Genomic DNA, 17,682 nt, shown 5'->3' with positions numbered 1-17,682 from the left:
ACCTTAAAAACTTCTAAGGAAGGAGATTCTACCACCTCTCTAGGTAACGCATTCCAGTGTTTCACCACCCTCCTAGTGAAAAAGTTTTTCCTAATATCCAACCTAAACCTCCCCCACTGCAACTTGAGACCATTACTCCTTGTCCTGTCCTCTTCTACCACTGAGAATAGTCTAGAACCATCCTCTCTGGAACCACCTCTCAGGTAGTTGAAAGCAGCTATCAAATCCCCCCTCATTCTTCTCTTCTGCAGACTAAACAATCACAGTTTCCTCAGCCTCTCCTCATAACTCATGTGTTCCAGACCCCTAATCATTTTTGTTGCCCTTTGCTGGACTGTCTCCAATTTTTCCACATCCTTCTTATAGTGTGGGGCCCAAAACTGGACACAGTACTCCAGATGAGGCCTCACCAATGTCGAATAGAGGGGAACGATCACGTCCCTCGATCTGCTGGCTATGCCCCTACTTATACACCCCAAAATGCCATTGGCCTTCTTGGCAACAAGGGCACATTGCCGACTCATATCCAGCTTCTCATCCACTGTCACCCCTAGGTCCTTTTCCGCAGAACTGCTGCCTAGCCATTCGGTCCCTAGTCTGTAGCTGTGCATTGGATTCTTCTGTCCTAAGTGCAGGACCCTGCACTTATCCTTGTTGAACCTCATCAGATTTCTTTTGGCCCAATCCTCCAATTTGTCTAGGTCCCTCTGTATCCTATCCCTACCTGCCACTGTATCTACCACTCCTCCTAGTTTAGTATCATCCGCAAATTTGCTGAGAGTGCAATCCACCCCATCCTCCAGATCATTTATGAAGATATTGAACAAAACCGGCCCCAGGACCGACCCTTGGAGCACTCCACTTGATACCGGCTGCCAACTAGACATGGAGCCATTGATCGCTACCCGTTGAGCCCGACAATCTAGCCAACTTTCTACCCACCTTATAGTGCATTCATCCAGCCCATACTTCTTTAACTTGCTGACAAGAGTACTGTGGGAGACCGTGTCAAAACCTTTGCTAAAGTCAAGCAACAATACATCCACTGCTTTCCCTTCATCCACAGAACCAGTAATCTCATCATAGAAGGCGATTAGATTAGTCAGGCATGACCTTCCCTTGGTGAATCCATGCTGACTGTTCCTGATCACTTTCCTCTCGTGTAAGTGCTTCAGGATTGATTCCTTGAGGACCTGCTCCATGATTTTTCTGGTGACTTTGTGACAATAAGCTCTTTATTGCTGGGGGAAGAGCTATATCTGAACAATGCCCTCACCAAATGATCACAACTTGCACCACTAACTCTACCCCTGGCCCTAATATGACACAGCAGTATTTAAAGGATGCATGTGGATTTTAGAGAACTTTGAAATATCGGCTCTTAAAGAAAAAGCGCTGCCCTTCAGACAGTTTCCAACAGAAGCCCACTTCCTGAGGCACAGCAGACAGGCAGCCTCAGTACTTTGCTAAGGAAAGGACTCCAAGTTAAAGTCTCTGGGTAATTGCTCTTCTCTGATTCCTGCAGCATGTTGCCTTGAGCTACCCAGTGACCAACACCAGCTGTGCTTCTACACACTCTCCTGTGACACAGAGCAGCAGCCCTGCAGCACATGTCTCTGCAGCACCCAGGCTTGAGACAGTTACTAGCTGGAGCTAACTTTAACAATTATTAACTTTTACAGTATTGCTTCCCCAAAGGGGCAGTGGTGCCAGGCATTAGCTGAGATCAGTCCTCAGCAGCTGGTATCAGTTTGTGTAGAATCAGAGCAATAGGCTGAGCCCCAAGTTTGTGCAAAAATATTTAAACCAGAAAATGTTACTGTCACTTTTTTGAGGGGGTGGGGCCCTGCCTCCTGGGAAGCCCTTACTCAGATCACTTTAGATTTGAACAATGAACTCTAGCCCAGACCTGCAGAAGACACAGCAGTTTTCAAGACAACCCACAGCAGCATTTAGATCAGGGGTCGGCAACCTTTCAGAAGTGGTGTGCCGAATCTTCATTTATTCACTCTAATTTAAGGTTTCGCGTACCAGTAATACATTTTAGAAGGTCTAAAGTAATACAGTTTTTAGAAGGTCTTTTTCTATAAGTCTATAATATATAACTAAACTATTGTTATATGTAAAGTAAATAAGGTTTTTAAAATGTTTAAGAAGCTTCATTTAAAATTAAATTAAAATGCAGAGCCCCCCCGGATGTGTGGCCAGGACCTGGCCTTTGGCACATGTGCCATAGGTTGCCTGCCCCTGATTTAAATTATATAGCACTTAAAAGACCAGCTGTTAAATATAAGCTTGTCTCAACCTTATCTGTAGAGTGCTGTCACCCAGTGGAGGAAACCAGAAACAGAAGATTAGATATTGGGTGGAGTCAGCAAGATTGTCAGCACCAAGGGAGGGATTCTTAAACTGAAGCCACACCACTGACCCCAGTCCCTGCCCTCCTCTGGGAGCCAGTGGCAGCTTCCTTCCATACTGGCTTTCACTGGGCATGGATCCAAGCACAGATTTTGGAGCAGAGGCCCCCAGCACCTCCTAGCAGGGATGGTTCATTCCATGATTTTTGAGAGAGGCTGAGACAGGGGAGCCGGACAGGGGGGAGAGGAGCAAGCAGGGGCGGGGTCTTGGGGGAAGGGGCGGCATGGGGGCAGGGCCTCAGGAGAAGGGGCATGCAAGCACAGGGCCTTGGGGGGAATGGGCAGCATGAGGATGGGGGCTCACGGAGAAGAGATGAGGCAGGGGCAGGGCCTTGGGGGAAATGGGCAGTGTGGGGTGGGGCCACATTTGGGAACTGAGGGTCCCCCCACTTTTAGGGAGCTTCCATCTCCCCGGGACATGAACCTGCAGTTCACCTTGGTTTCAGTGGGAACTGGGGCCACTCAGCACATCTCAGGTGCTGGGACAGAAAAGGGGGTTGTGAACTCCTGCCCCACATCTGAAGACTCAGACTGGTCTCAGCAAATTTGCAGATGATACTAAACTGGGAGGAGTGGTAGGTACGCTGGAGGGCAGGGATAGGATACAGAGGGACCTAGACAAATTGGAGGATTGGGCCAAAAGAAATCTGATGAGGTTCAATAAGGACAAGTGCAGGGTCCTGCACTTAGGACGGAAGAACCCAATGCACAGCTACAGACTAGGGACCGAATGGCTAGGCAGCAGTTCTGCGGAAAAGGACCTAGGGTGACAGTGGACGAGAAGCTGGATATGAGTCGGCAGTGTGCCCTTGTTGCCAAGAAGGCCAATGGCATTTTGGGATGTATAAGTAGGGGCATAGCGAGCAGATCGAGGGACGTGATCGTCCCCCTCTATTCGACATTGGTGAGGCCTCATCTGGAGTACTGTGTCCAGTTTTGGGCCCCACACTACAAGAAGGATATGGATAAATTGGAGACAGTCCAGCGAAGGGCAACAAAAATGATTAGGGGTCTGGAACACATGACTTATGAGGAGAGGCTGAGGGAACTGGGATTGTTTAGTCTGCAGAAGAGAAGAATGAGGGGGGATTTGATAGCTGCTTTCAACTACCTGAGAGGTGGTTCCAGAGAGGATGGTTCTAGACTATTCTCAGTGGTAGAAGAGGACAGGACAAGGAGTAATGGTCTCAAGTTGCAGTGGGGGAGGTTTAGGTTGGATATTAGGAAAAACTTTTTCACTAGGAGGGTGGTGAAACACTGGAATGCATTACCTAGGGAGGTGGTAGATAGAATCTCCTTCCTTATTGGTTTTTAAGGTCAGGCTTGACAAAGCCCTGGCTGGGATCATTTAGTTGGGGATTGGTCCTGCTTTGAGCAGGGGGTTGGACTAGATGACCTCCTGAGGTCCCTTCCAACCCTGATATTCTATGATTCTATGGTCAGTCTGAATCCCCTGAGCTTTACTCACAATGAGCCAGTCCCAGGAAAAACAACTTCCACAAAAATTCATAGCTCTTATGGGTATCACTTATCCCTAGCATGACCCCAAACAGGGTTCCACTGAACCCAGTGCCGCGTGAGAGCATCTGTCTCTCCTTGGGCTGGCACTAACCCCAGCCCTACTCTTAGAGTGCATGGGGCTGCATTCCCCATCACTGGCTCCTGGGAAGGAGAGAGAGAATCTGCACTGCCACCTCTGCAATGTGGGGAATCAGGCCCAGTGACGCCAGTGAGTAAATCCTGATTTACATGAGGCCTATGTGTTTTCCTGTCCCTGCCCCTGACGTGTGTCTGTCACTCTCTATTTGTCATGTGTGGTGTAGGGTTTGCTGTTCCTGCTCCTGGTGTTTCAGGCACAGGCAGATCCCTGGATCTCTGAATGACTTCCTGAGTCGGAGCCCCCAGGAAAGTGACTCTCCACAAACGGCCCCTCCTCATCCCATCTCTGCTCCCGGGCGGGGGTCTGCGAGTCCCAGAGCTGCTGCCCTCCCTGACCCGACCAGTCTCTGCCCCCTGAGCGCCTGCAGGAGCCGAGCCAGCTCCGGGAGAGCGACCGCCCCGGGACTGGGCCAGGGACAGAGTCTCCCAACCCGATGGGAGAGGAGAGGGGGAAGGAGAGATGGAGACTTAAAAGGGCAACAGGGGACTGAAGTGGGGAGGGAGGTTCCCAGATCTGCCTGGATCCATGGGCGATGTGATGGGGAATGCGGGGGAGGTATCCAGTCCCTCTGTACAGATGCCCCAGGGCCCGAATGAAAAGATGGTGGGGGTAGGGCCAGTCAGTCCTTACCATCAGTCTCTGGCCCCAGCTCTGTCTGTCCCTGGGAGCTGCCAGCCCCCCTGTGCTTTCCTCAAGCTCGGTGCCGCTCTGGAGTGAGCAGCCCTGTGCCCTCTCCACCCACAGACACCACCTACCATTGGGCCTGGGGAGAGAACCGCCCACAACCACAACAGCCCGGCCCTGTCGGGGTGTGTCCTCCCCCCACCCTGCTCTGAACGGAGCAGCTGCTGTGCAGACTTGTCAGATGACACAGGCCAATTGGCAGCTTCCTCACCTTCACTTGGCCTGATTTTCCTGCTTGCCCCTGTGTGAACCAGGAGTGACAGGTTTAATTTCACTTCCTTGTTCCCCTAAAAGTGCTGCCCTAACAGCAACTGGGCATTTCCCTTCTGCCAACTGCCTCCTGCTGCGGGGTGAGTTGAGAATAGTCATTGCAACACGGAGCCATGGGCCACCCTCATGTCAACCAGTTCCTGAAGCTTGGCCTCTCCTCAGCTCCAGCCAGTCGCTCCATCTGCTGTCAGTGAGGACGCTGTACAGGGAGCATCACATCTCTCACTCTCACTTATACACACACACCTGGCTATCCCTGAACACACCTCCTGTGTCTATGTAGCTACAGACTCTGGTGTCCATCACCACAGTATCTCGACTGCAAAGTTACAAAGCAACCACCCAGTCTGAGGATCAGGATTCTCCCCTTGTCCCATCGTGTGCTGAGAAGTGTGAACACTAATCTCCCCCTCCCTCTGACTCCCCTCTAAGGCCATTGTTGGGTGGGGAGAGGGGTCCAGAGCTGGGCACCTGCCATTGAGAAGACCCCACCCCCAATTCAGTGGGTCCAACTGCTGCAGCAGGTCAGGTGCATGGTGGTGGTGGTGGGGGAGGTTCTGGGAACTGGGGCCTGATTCATTCAGGGTTGTGGATCCGGCCCTTGCAGTGGGTTCAGTGGGAGTGGAGGCAGGCAGTGGGTATGGCAGGGTGATGGGATCTTATCCCCAATGTTAGGTAGAAGATGGGCTGCCACATGCTGCATCATCTGGAGTTTTCTCATGGTATTTACTGGCTAGAGCCACCAGAATTGGGGCCTCCTTTCCCACCTCTGATCTGTATTCCCTGCATTCCTCAGGCATCTGACAGATTCCCCCAGGCCAGGGGGAAAGTGAGCAGCAGAACTACTGGGCCAGTGCTTAGGGTCTATAAGCTGCAGGGCACTGTGCACAGTGTGGATTTTAAGTCTCCAGAAAACTATGGGGTAACAATAAACATAATGCAATAAAATGAATAATATTCAGGGATGGCATTTTTTTCCAACACTTTCACCTGTTTTCCTTTTTCCACTTGGTAACTCTTCCAAAATTGAGGCAGTTGTGGTGTGCCGAGGACTGTGCTGGAATTGCAGCTATCACGTTAAGAACAGAGGATGGGGGGTCCCCTGGTCCCACATGCAGGTTGTACTATAGCAGTCAGTCAGCAGACTGCGGACCCAGAGGACAGTGAGGTGTTAGCCAGACTGAGTTAAAGCTGATGGCTAGAAATTCACAAGATGTCAAAAAAGACATCTTAGACTCCAGTGTGTCAGGTGTCTCAAATTATAGCAATGTCCTTTTCCGTGCCCTTGATATATTCACTCTTGCCCCACTTACATCCATTCCCACTGCTGCTGCAAAGATCATTTTCCAAGCTGATTGCTCTGACAATGTCACCCCCTCTATGAATCCCTTCACTGGCTCCCCAACCTCTATTGTAGCCACATAAGCTACTTGTCTTCAGTTTCAAAGTCCCGCATGCCCTGTCCCTACCCTTTCATCTCCCATTCAGTATTGAAACGATTCCTGCCTCCAGTCATCCCATGATCCCAGCCTCCATCGAAGGCTTGTTAAATATACAGAGAAGCCCCTTCCAGTTCCTGCTTTCTCCTGTGCTGCCCTTCATGCCTGGGACAAGCTCCCCATAAACATCCGCAAAACTAACACATTATCCTTCCCCTCCCACACTGCAAATACACAGAGAGCAAACAGACCCATGACTTCACAACCAGCAAATTCACCCGGCCGTGCCACCAGCATGCAGAATCTGAGCTCTCATTGAAAAAAGAACTAATGGGTGGGATTCTCCCACTTGGCCCAGCCCACTTGGACACTGTACAGGGGTCATGTGTGACAGAAACAACCCAGTAAGGTCCTAAATATTGGCTAACTACTTAGGCCAAAGAGGGAGCAGTCACTTATGGTGTGATTGCCTCAGTGCCCCTTGCAGGGGTTCTCCCATTCTGAGCCTTCATTCTCTTCCTGTGGCCCCTGCTTCCCCAAGCCTTTCTGCCCCAAACAGAGCTCCCCACAGCCCCAGTCCCTCAGCTGTCCCTTCTGCACCCCCAAGAACCCCCAATCCTTTCCCATCCCACCGTCCCATCCGTGACATTATTGACATAATCTGGGACCGTATAGATCATTGCTGCAACCAAGGTCCTGTAGTGGTACCAAATCTTGTATAAAGGGGGTCAAATGAGGTGTCTAAGACAAGGTTATGATTTGCTGGTTATGATTATGCTATCTGTTTGCATGTATCATTTTTGTATTTAAAGATATAAGTATTGGCTCTATACTGTCTGTATTTCAAACTTATGCTATGCTTCTGGGTGACACCCCAGACAAGTTGGTGTCAGCTCTGCCTAGCCTGCTTGTTAGGACCATCAGCTATACATTTGACCCATTGAGAGAAGGCAGACACACCTTGTGGACTCAGCAAGTTATGCAGGGACATGCCTATGGAGAGAACTCTGCGGTTTTTCCATGCCATGTGATGGACAGCTTGTCTTTGGAACAAAGAAAGAAAGACCACATGACAAGAGAATATAAAAAGCTGCTGCAGCTCCTCCATCTTGTCTTCAATCCTGCTTCTTACCTCTGGAGGGACTTTGCTACACTGAAGCATTGAACGAAGGACTGATAACCCATCCCAGCTGTGGCTGTTCTCCAGAGACTTGATTTGAACCTGCAGTCTATTCTATCACTGCTGCAAGCCTGCCATCAAGAACTTTGCCATCACTGTATGTAATTGATTCCATTTAACCAGTTCTAGCTCTCATCTATATCTTTTTCCTTTTATGAATAAACCTTCTCTCCCACATCTCTCCCACAGCACCTGCAACAACCCCATACTCCTCCTACCACCCAATAGCCCCTTAGCTGCCCAGCCCCTCTGTACCCCCAGCTCTGCTGCTCCCCTAAGATCACCCAGAGCCATTCCTCTCCTGTCTGGGGGCTGGGCTCAAAACATCTGACTCTGCAGTAGTGATGGTACAGGAGTTTCTCCAAACAATCCATCCCAGCAAGGGCAGGGTTATTAATTAACTCTGCATTTACAGGGGGAGGATTCAATCTGAGGCAGAGCTGCAATGGCCTTGTTAAACCAGTGACAAGTGTATTGAACACACAGTTTGCACTGGGAAGAGCAGCTGATAGACCTGCTCTTATCTAAACAAGAGTGAGCCCTGGAAAGATGGGCTGGGATGACACAAGCTCTAAGATCAAAGTCTGAGTGTATTCAAGGGTCCCATCTTGCAGTCCTGGTGCTTTCTACATTTTCACTGAGCTCAGTAGATGATGTGACTTGCATGCAAAGACTGCAGGAGTAGGGCTTGATCCTCCACCCCCTGGAGTTAAAGGCAAAGATTCCATCGATTTCAGGGGTGCAGGATCCAGCCATTCATACCAGCAAAATTTCTGCATTTGAGCAGCATCTGCTGGTGTTTCCAAGGCCACAGGTCAGGGGTTTTCCCCCTCCTGCCAGCTTAGGAGTGAGTGGATGTTAAGTGAAGAATGTGAAGGGCCTTTAACTAGAAAGGTTTCATGAGTACCTGGATCCCGCATTGCTGGGCATTTCAGAAATACAGATGGACAGAGAATTCCCCTGACAGAAGCAGGAGTAGAACAAAGATGGTGATCCAGGGGTTGAGGACATGGGCCGGGGGCTGCTTGGGACCCCCATGCTGCTGGCATATATGTTGTATTATATGTTGTATTAATTTGTATGGTGTAGGTGTAACCCTGAGGTTTTTTTCAGGAGTTAAAGTCCATTTACAGACTATGAAGAGCCAATAAATGTCCAATCCTGTCCACTGATGGCACCACCCTCCTGACTGAGCCCAATATGATACTAGAAAGATGGAAAGAACATTTTGTGACTCTCCTCAATCATGAGTCAAGTGCAAATGATCAAATAGTAGACTCAATTGAACAAAGACAGTTTGATTTGAACTCAAACATCCGCCAACTTCAGAGGAGACTAAGAACGCACTTATGGAAATGACAAATGGAAAGGCAGCTGGAGCTCACAAAATCCCAGCTGAAGTGCGAAAACATGGTAGTCCTATACTTCACAAAGCTTTGCTAGACCCAGTTACTTTCTGCTGGGAAAATAAGGTTTTACCCCAGGATTTCAAAGTTACCAAAATCGTAATAATCTGCAAGAGCAAAGGGGACAGACATAACTGCAGCAATTATCGTGGCATTTTGCTCTTCTCCATCACTGGTAGACTCCTTGGTAAGCTGTTGCTGAAAAGGTTTCAGGTTATTGCAGATGATGTACTCCCTAAATTCCAGTGTGGTTTCCATTCATCACACAGCATGGCCGACATGATATTTTCCCTATGCCAGTTACAGGAGCAAGCTGCTGAACAAGAAATGTCCTCGTATGTTGCCTTTGTTGACCTTAGTAAGGCATTCGACTATGTCAAATGCTCCACTGTCTTCTTGCAAAGTTTAGCTGCCCAAACAAACTAATCAACCTTATTTGCTGCTTCCATGCCAACATGCAGGCCCATGTATCAGTGGGTGCCGACTCATCTGATCCCTTTCCTGTAGCCCATGAGGTTAAAAAAGGCTGTGTGCTTCCCTTACATTATTTACTTTCAGAGTAGCAGCCGTGTTAGTCTGTATTCGCAAAAAGAAAAGGAGTCCTTGTGGCACCTTAGAGACTAACCAATTTATTTGAGCATAAGCTTTCGTGAGCTACAGCTCCCTTCATCGGATGGATGAAGTTTGTTCCTGGCTGGAATGACATGTACAACCACTACAGATGTCACTCTAACAACACGATTCGATGGCAGATTTCTAAACCTCTGCCCATTCAAGGCCAAAAGCAATTCCCAGAAAAGTGAAGTAAAGGATCTACTGTATGCCGATGACTCAGCGTTTGTCACCCTTTCCGAGAACAACCTGCAGCATTTGCTGAATTTCTTTGCCTGTGTTGTATCCCTGTTTGGCCTCTGTATTAATGTAAAGAAAACAGAAATCCTGTACCAACCATCTGCTGGCAGAAACCCATCACTTCCACCACCACCAGAAATAAAATTGAACAGCTGCCAATTAAACAACATCAAGTCCTTCTGCTGCACAGGTAGCAGTTACCAATGACACTAACATTGACAAAGAACTTTCAGCATCCTTAAAGTCAGCTGTCTCAGCTTTTGGTTGTCTACAAAAAGGACTATGGACAAGACAGGGGGTGGGGGTCAAAGTGTCCCCAAAATGCCAACTTTACAGAGCTGTTGTGCTCCCTTGTCTTCTATACTCGTTAGAGACCTCCCCCCTTTATCGTTGCCACATCCAAAAACTTAACTGTCTGCAACAATGCTACCTACGCAGCATACTGGGAATCAAATGGTCTGACAAAATCGCCAACAACAAGGTACTACGGCAGGCAGCCATGTCAAGCCTGGAAGCCATGCTAGCACAGAGGCAAATGGCCTGGGTCGGCCACGTCATATGTATGGAAAACAATTGACTGCCTAAGAGAGTTCTGTGCAGTGGACTTGAAAAAGGCAGTAGGAAAGCTGGCCATCCCAGATGCTGTTACAAGGACTGCATCAAGCAGCACATACAGTCTGCTGGTCTGCACTTAATGACCTGGGAAGATACGGCCAAGGACAGGTGAGCTTGACACTCTGCTACGAAGGAAGCAGAACGAGCAACAGAATATCGTTGTGCCACCTTGGCCAACAGTAGGAGGGAATATAGACACCAAAGTGCCCTGGCACATCTCCTGAACCCTACATGTGGAAACTGATTTCCAGTCATAGTCGAATACAAGCAACAGATGGAATAAATGAGCACAAAGAGTCAAAGGTGTTAACATGACCCTGTCACTGTCTAACATTAAACAGTGTTAAACAAGGTTTGGGGGTTGGTTTTCAGAGACCTCAGCCAGCGTTGTCTCATGGCAAACACACCATTGAAAAATCCCTTTAACCTTTTATTAAAAATACAAAAAAGAAGATTAACAATTGAAATATTTGCAAAAGGAGAGGGATAGGACAGAATAAAAATAAGGTAGGGAAGGAGAACTGAGAGGGGGGAGGAGTGACTGTCTAGGTCCCAAGTGGGGAGGAAGGGGGAAGGAAAGGAGGGACACCCGCACTGAGCTGGGAAGGGACGGGCAGGGCCACGGGCATAAGAAGTGGGATGGGGGGCTAGCCTCCCCGAGTGGAAGCTTCACCCTCCGCCCATGGTTAACTTTTCAGCCACAAGTCTTGCATGTGTTTGGAGGGTGGGGAATGGGAATGAAGAATATTTCAGGGCACTAGAATAGATTAACATGGCCACAGAGTCTAGTGGCTGCTGAAGCAGACTTTGGTCCAATTCTTTACACAGGGTGGAGATAATTACAGTGACTCCTGGAGCACAAGGAAAAAAGTCTGCAGAACTGATTGTGTCACCAGTCAAAAGAGCTGGTTTGCTGGCACCACAGCTGTCTTCTCACTAGCACTGTGGGTGTGTCAGAGGAATTTGAACTTTGTGCCATAACCATGCTGTGAGAAGGATCCAGTTACAGTGACGTTCCAGGCGCTATTGTAGTTGCAGTTTTGAAGCTGATGGATGTTCGAAGAGAGGACGGTGCTTCCATTTAATATAAAATGTATTAACTTAATGAAAACCTGAGGAGCAGGCTGGAGTTAAACCCTGTGGCTCCCTGACCCCTCCAGCAGGATGGATGTTACAGCCTGGGGAAGGGAAGCAGTCACTGGAAGCAGGAGCTCTCTCTAGAGAGAATGGCTCTGGGTGCTAGCAAAGCAGGGAACCCCCTGGAGAGATTGGAATGGCTCAGGAATAACTGCACAGGATTCTGCAGGTAGGGGGTTCACTCACTGCAACTCCCACTAAATTGCTCCCCTGAATATTTCCTGGCTTATTATGCTGATTAGTCAGAGGAGCTGCTGCTATCAACAGGCCTCGCTCCTGGGATTTGGGGGATAAAGTGTCACTTCACTACCAGGAAATCAGTTGTGAGTGTAGAAAGGCCCACACAGATTCAGAGACCTGTTCAGTCACTTCTCCACTGCCAGGTTCACATTTATTTGCTGTTCTGCTTTATTTACTGACAGATGTAGGAAACGATCACCATTTCTAATTTTCCCTTGGGGCGTTGTTGGGAGTGTGCAGGTATTTTTATCATCAACTCACTACTGTCATGCTCCAGAGTGAGAGGGTGAAAGATGGAAGGGAAACACCTGGGGCCAGATTGGGTGCAACTGATGGAGGGAGAGGGAGATTTTCTAAAGCTCCTAAGGGATTTAGGAGCACAAGCCCCATTGATCCTAACTCCCCTGTGTTTATGAAAATCTCCCCCTCTGAGTGTAAATGGCACCTGTATGTGTCCATGAGGCCTCTTGTATACCAGATGGGCTCACTCCATCAGCATAACGTGGTGTGAGCCCCGAGTGAAGTCAGCCCTTGTTGGAAGCCCACTACCCTTTAAAACAACATAGCCTCTTGCAGGTGCCAGGGGCCGTAGAGCCATAGGACCATGTTTCCAAAGGAGCTCAGCTCTGAACTGCTACATGTAGGCACCTGTGCGACATGGGCAGGTTTCCAGGGGCTCTGAGCAGCTTCTGTTGTTCTCAATGGGAGGGTAAGGAGAGCAGTCTCCATTGGTTTCAGCTGGAGCTGCTGTACGGAGCACTGTGACATTCTTCCCATTGTAAGCGATGACCAAATCCATCCCTGACATCGCCTTGACCCTGGGGACACTGAGGCTGGGCCACAGACACAGAAAGGGAGTCCCAGGCCAGGTGTGAGCTGTTGTGGGGGGAAAACCATAAAGAACCCTCCCCTGGGATAAGCAAAACTGGGGCATGGGTCACTGTCCCCCACCAATACCTTGGTAGTTATTAGGGACAGGGCTGGAAGGGGAGGGGCTATGTCATGCCCACTCTGAGGTCTGGCCTGCACCGGCCTTTCCCCTTGAACATTTCCAAAGTTGCTGCCAGAGCAACACCTAAACAAATACTTTACCATCGTTTTTAATAAGGGTACTGAGGTGCTATGGGGTAGTGGCAGGGAATGGGAATTAGGACATGGAAATTACCACATCCAAGCTGGAAGCCAAACTCAAGCAGCTTAATGGGACTAAACTGGGGGCCCCGGATAATCTCCATCCAAGAATATTAAAGCAAGCCCAATAGCTAGGATTTTTAATGAATTTGTAAATTAGGGGATTGTATCCTATGACTGGAGAATGATTAATATAGTTTCTATTTTTAAGAAAAGAGAAAAAGTGATCCAGGAAACTAGAGGCCTGTTAGTGTGACTTCAGTTGTATGCAAGGTCTTGGACCAAATCTTGGAAGAAAAAGTAGTTCAGGACAAGAAGTAAACAGTAACTGGGATAAAATATAACATGGTTTTTAAAAAGGTATATTGTGCTAAACCAACTGGATCTCCTTTTTTGAGAAGATAATTGTTTCTTTAGACAAAGGAAAAGCATTAGATCTAATCTACCTGGATGTCAGTAAGGCATTTGATACAGTTCCACCTGGGAAATTATTAGTTAAATTAGAGAAGATGGGGATTAATATGAAAATTGAAAGGTGCATAATGAACTGCTAAAGGGGCAACTATAAGGGGTCATACTGAGGGCTTGTCTACACTAGAAATGCTACAGTGGTACAGCTGCACTGATGCAGCTGCGCTGCTGTAGTGCATCTGGTGAAGAAACTATGCCAGCAGAAGAGAGCTCTTCCATTGTCATAATACCTCCACCTCTGCAAGAGGTGGTAGCTATGTCGGCAGGAGAAGCTTTCCCACTGACATAGCGCTGTCCACACCAGCGCTTAGGTTGGTGTAATTTCTGTCACTCAGGGGTGTGAATTATTCACACCCCTGAGTGATGTAAATTATACCAAAGTAAGCTCTAGTGTAGACTAAGCCTGAAAGGTGAATTGTCAGGCTGGAGGGAGGTTACTAGTGGAGTTCATGTATAAGATCTAATGCTTTTCCTTTGTCTATACGTGACATGTATAAAGCTGATACAATGGTCTGTGTATATCCCATGATACAATGGCTCTGTTCACAGGCTGGCAGTCCTGGTCATTCATTCACACTTACCTGACTTTGCCCCATCACTGCATTGCCTGTTCTGTTTCTATAAAGACATTAACCCCTGCACATCTGGCCATTAACAATAAAAGATGAGAGGAGATACCAAGTGAGCTGTAGCTCACGAAAGCTTATGCTCAAATAAATTGGTTAGTCTCTAAGGTGCCACAAGTACTCCTTTTCTTTTTGCGAATACAGACTAACACGGCTGTTACTCTGAAACCTATCATAAAAATAAACCAGAACTTTCCCAGCTCTCTACAGATGCTGTAATGAGACTTTTGGCACATCTGGGTACTGTAGAATTAACACCTGTTTATTCCATTTTCCTCTAGGTGTGGGCTCTGATCCTGACATCCCTGTGGAAGGTCACCAGGATGGAGGGATCCGGGTTGTATGTCGATCATTTGGGTGGTACCCAGAGCCTGAGGCTCAATGGAGAGATCTCCAGGGGCAGGTCTTACCATCAGCCTCTCACAACATATTGCAAGAGGCCACTGGTCTGTTTCAAACAGAGATTGCTATTGTTATAACAGAAGAATCCAACCAGAAAGTGTCCTGCTCTGTCAGGAACCCCTGCCTGAACCAGGAGAGAGTGTCAACCATTTCCATAGCAGGTCAGTGCCCATCCACGCTGTATGTGGAATAGACTGAGCTTCTGCAGTTGTTAGTGTGGAACAATTCTTATTGGGTCTCCTATTTACTGGCCTGAATCTTCAGCATTATGAGCAATTCAGCTACATTCACAAAAACACTTAGGTGTGCTGATGCTCAGCACCACAAACGCTAATTATATAGTAACCAGCGGTGAAAGTAACTTAAGGGACTTACCGAGATGCAGGGAGGCCGGGGTCCTGAGCGAGGTTGGTGGGAGGAGGTGGCTCTGGGCCCCCGGAAGGGGTGGGCCTTGGGCAAAAGGGGCAGGACTGGGGCCAGACTCCCACAGCCAGCCTTTCAGCGCTGCCCAGCCCACGCCACCTGGAGCTCCAGCAGCAGTTTAAAGGGTCCGGGGCTCCCGTCTGCTACCTTTTGCCACCACCCCCCCTCCTCCCATTAGCATCCCTGCCGGTATGGTTGGCTGTGTATCGGCTCTTACTCGTATGCCGTACCATACCGGCTTACTTTCACCTCTGGGTGTAACCTGGAGTCAGTGAAGTTACTCCAGATTTACACTGGTGTAACAGATCTTAAGGAGAGTCAGTATTTGATACTTTGAGGTACCTAGAAAATCACTGGGAACAACAAAGCCTGAGTTAGGTGCCCAGGCTCCCTGTACAACAGGGGCTAGACTGCAATTCACAGAAGCCAGCCTGCTAAGTGCCACCTCCTCTTGGTGTGTGTTAAGTCCCCTTTGTCTCAGAGATAGGTGCCTAAACTGGAGTATTGTGTCCAGTTCTGGGTGCCACATTTCAGGAAAGATGTAGACAAATTGGAGAATGTCCCGAAAGAGCAACAAAAATGATTAAAGGTCTAGAAAACATGACCTCTGAGGGAAGACTGAAAAAATTGGGTTTGTTTATTCTGGAGAAGAGAAGACTGAGTGGGGACATGATAACAGTTTTCATGTACATAAAAGGTTGTTACAAGGAGGAGGGAGAAAAATTGTTCTCCTTAACTTCTGTGGATAGGACAAGAAGCAATGGGCTTAAATTGCAGCAAGGGCGGTTTAGGTTGGACATTAGGAAAATCTTCCCAACTGTCAGAGTGGTTAAGCACTGGAATAAATTTCCTAGGGTTGGTGGTGGAATCTCCATCACTGGGGATTTTTAAGAGCAGGTTGGACAAACACCTGTGAGGGATGGTCTAGATAATACTTAGTCCTACCTTGAGTGCAGGGGACTAGACTAGATGACCTCTCGAGGTCCCTTCCAGTCCTATGATTCTCTTATGGAGCTGCGCCAAGCCCCATCCCTGATATTCCCCTTTTCAGTAATTAACCATGTTCAGTAACCAGATTATTGCTTTGACTTTCAATGGCTTAATAATAAAGCACAGAGGAGCCACATCTCACCATGTATTTCCCTGTGAGATTCTTTTAACTGGTCACAGTGTCACGATTGTTGCAATGTCCTTCTTTTGACACATGTTTGTTCCTAAGTCAATGACACTTTCTCTTGCAGATCTCTTTTTCACATTTCACATCTGGGTGGTGGCTCTGGGTGTGATCCTGGGTGTTATCTTCTGTGTTCTCATTGCCCTGGCCAGTTACTGCTCCTGGAGTCAATGCAGAGCAAAAGGTAAAGTAACAAGAAGGGTGTTAGGGTTCCCTTCCCACTCTGAACTCTGGGGTACAGATGTGAGGACCCCCATGAAAGATCCCCTAAGTTTATATTCTACCACCTTAGGTTAAAACTTCCCCAAGGTACAATTCCTTTCCTTGTCCTTGGGTAGTATTGCTGCCACCACCAAGTGATTTACACAAAAATTTGGGAAAAGGGTCACTTGGAGTCCCTATCCCCCCAAAATATTCCCCCAAGCCCCTTCACCCCCTTTCCTGGGGAGGCTTAAGAATAATGTGAGTACCGACCAGACTCTTTGTCTCTAGGACACTGAAAATCAATCAGGTTCTTAAAGAAAAAACTTTATTTAAAGAAAAAGTAAAAGAATCATACCTGCAAAATCAGGATGGAAGGTAACTTTACAGGGTAAAAACACAGAGGATTCCCCTCTAGGCTCAGCTTCAAAGTTACAAAAAACAAGAATAAAACTCCCTCTTAGCATAGGGGAAATTAACAAGCTAAAACAAAAGATAATCTAATGCATTTCCTTGCCCTTACTTACAATGTTTGTAATCTTAGATGAATCATTTCAGGTATGTTTTCAGGAGATGTTTTACTTTCCTGGCCTCTCTCTCCATCTAGAGAGAGAACAAACAAAGAGAAACAAACACTTCCCCCCGACCTCCAGATTTGAAAGTATCTTCTTTTCTTATTGATCCTTCTGGTCAGGTGCCAACTAGGTTATTTGAGTTTCTTAACCCCTTACAGGTAAAGTGTTCTCTGTTCATCTGGCCAGGAGGGATTTTATGCTATTGCATACATAAAGGTTGTTACCCTTCCCTATATATTTATGACAAAGGGAGAACGCAATTTGACCAGTCAGAGATTTAAAAACAAAAATGGAGATGCCAGGATTGAGGTGCTTTGATTAAATGTTTGGAAGAGTTTGGGGCAATGGAGATAGGTTGAGGGCGAAGGGTGCTCTGAATACATTATGATTTCACGTCTGAACTCACAAGTGTCAAGTGGGTTCATCCTGTCAGATCTCACTAACAGGTCCCAATGGAATGTGATTCTGAAATATTCCATGGGGATCAGCATTGCTCAGTTTGAAACACCCATGTGAGGCTTAGTAAGCTATGCTTGGAGCTGTGACATATCTAACTTGTTTGCTTGCAGACAAAACAATGCAAAGTAGGAGAGAAGGAAGTTTCTTAGGGCCCAATTCTGTGCACATGCACATCCCTTCTGTTGAAAAATTGTATAGTCAATCGTTTAACCACACTCTGTTTCATTATGAAATATATTCAAGAGACCAAATAACCAGTATCAGTCAGGTTTATTGCTAAAGCTCAATAATAGTATAGTAGAGGAAGAAAGGTTCATTAC

The sequence above is a fragment of the Eretmochelys imbricata genome, chromosome 14 (genome assembly GCF_965152235.1).
Source record: "Eretmochelys imbricata isolate rEreImb1 chromosome 14, rEreImb1.hap1, whole genome shotgun sequence".
NCBI lineage: Eukaryota > Metazoa > Chordata > Testudines > Cheloniidae > Eretmochelys > Eretmochelys imbricata.
The sequence above is the reverse complement of the archived record's forward strand: the minus strand, read 5'-3'. Positions refer to the sequence as shown.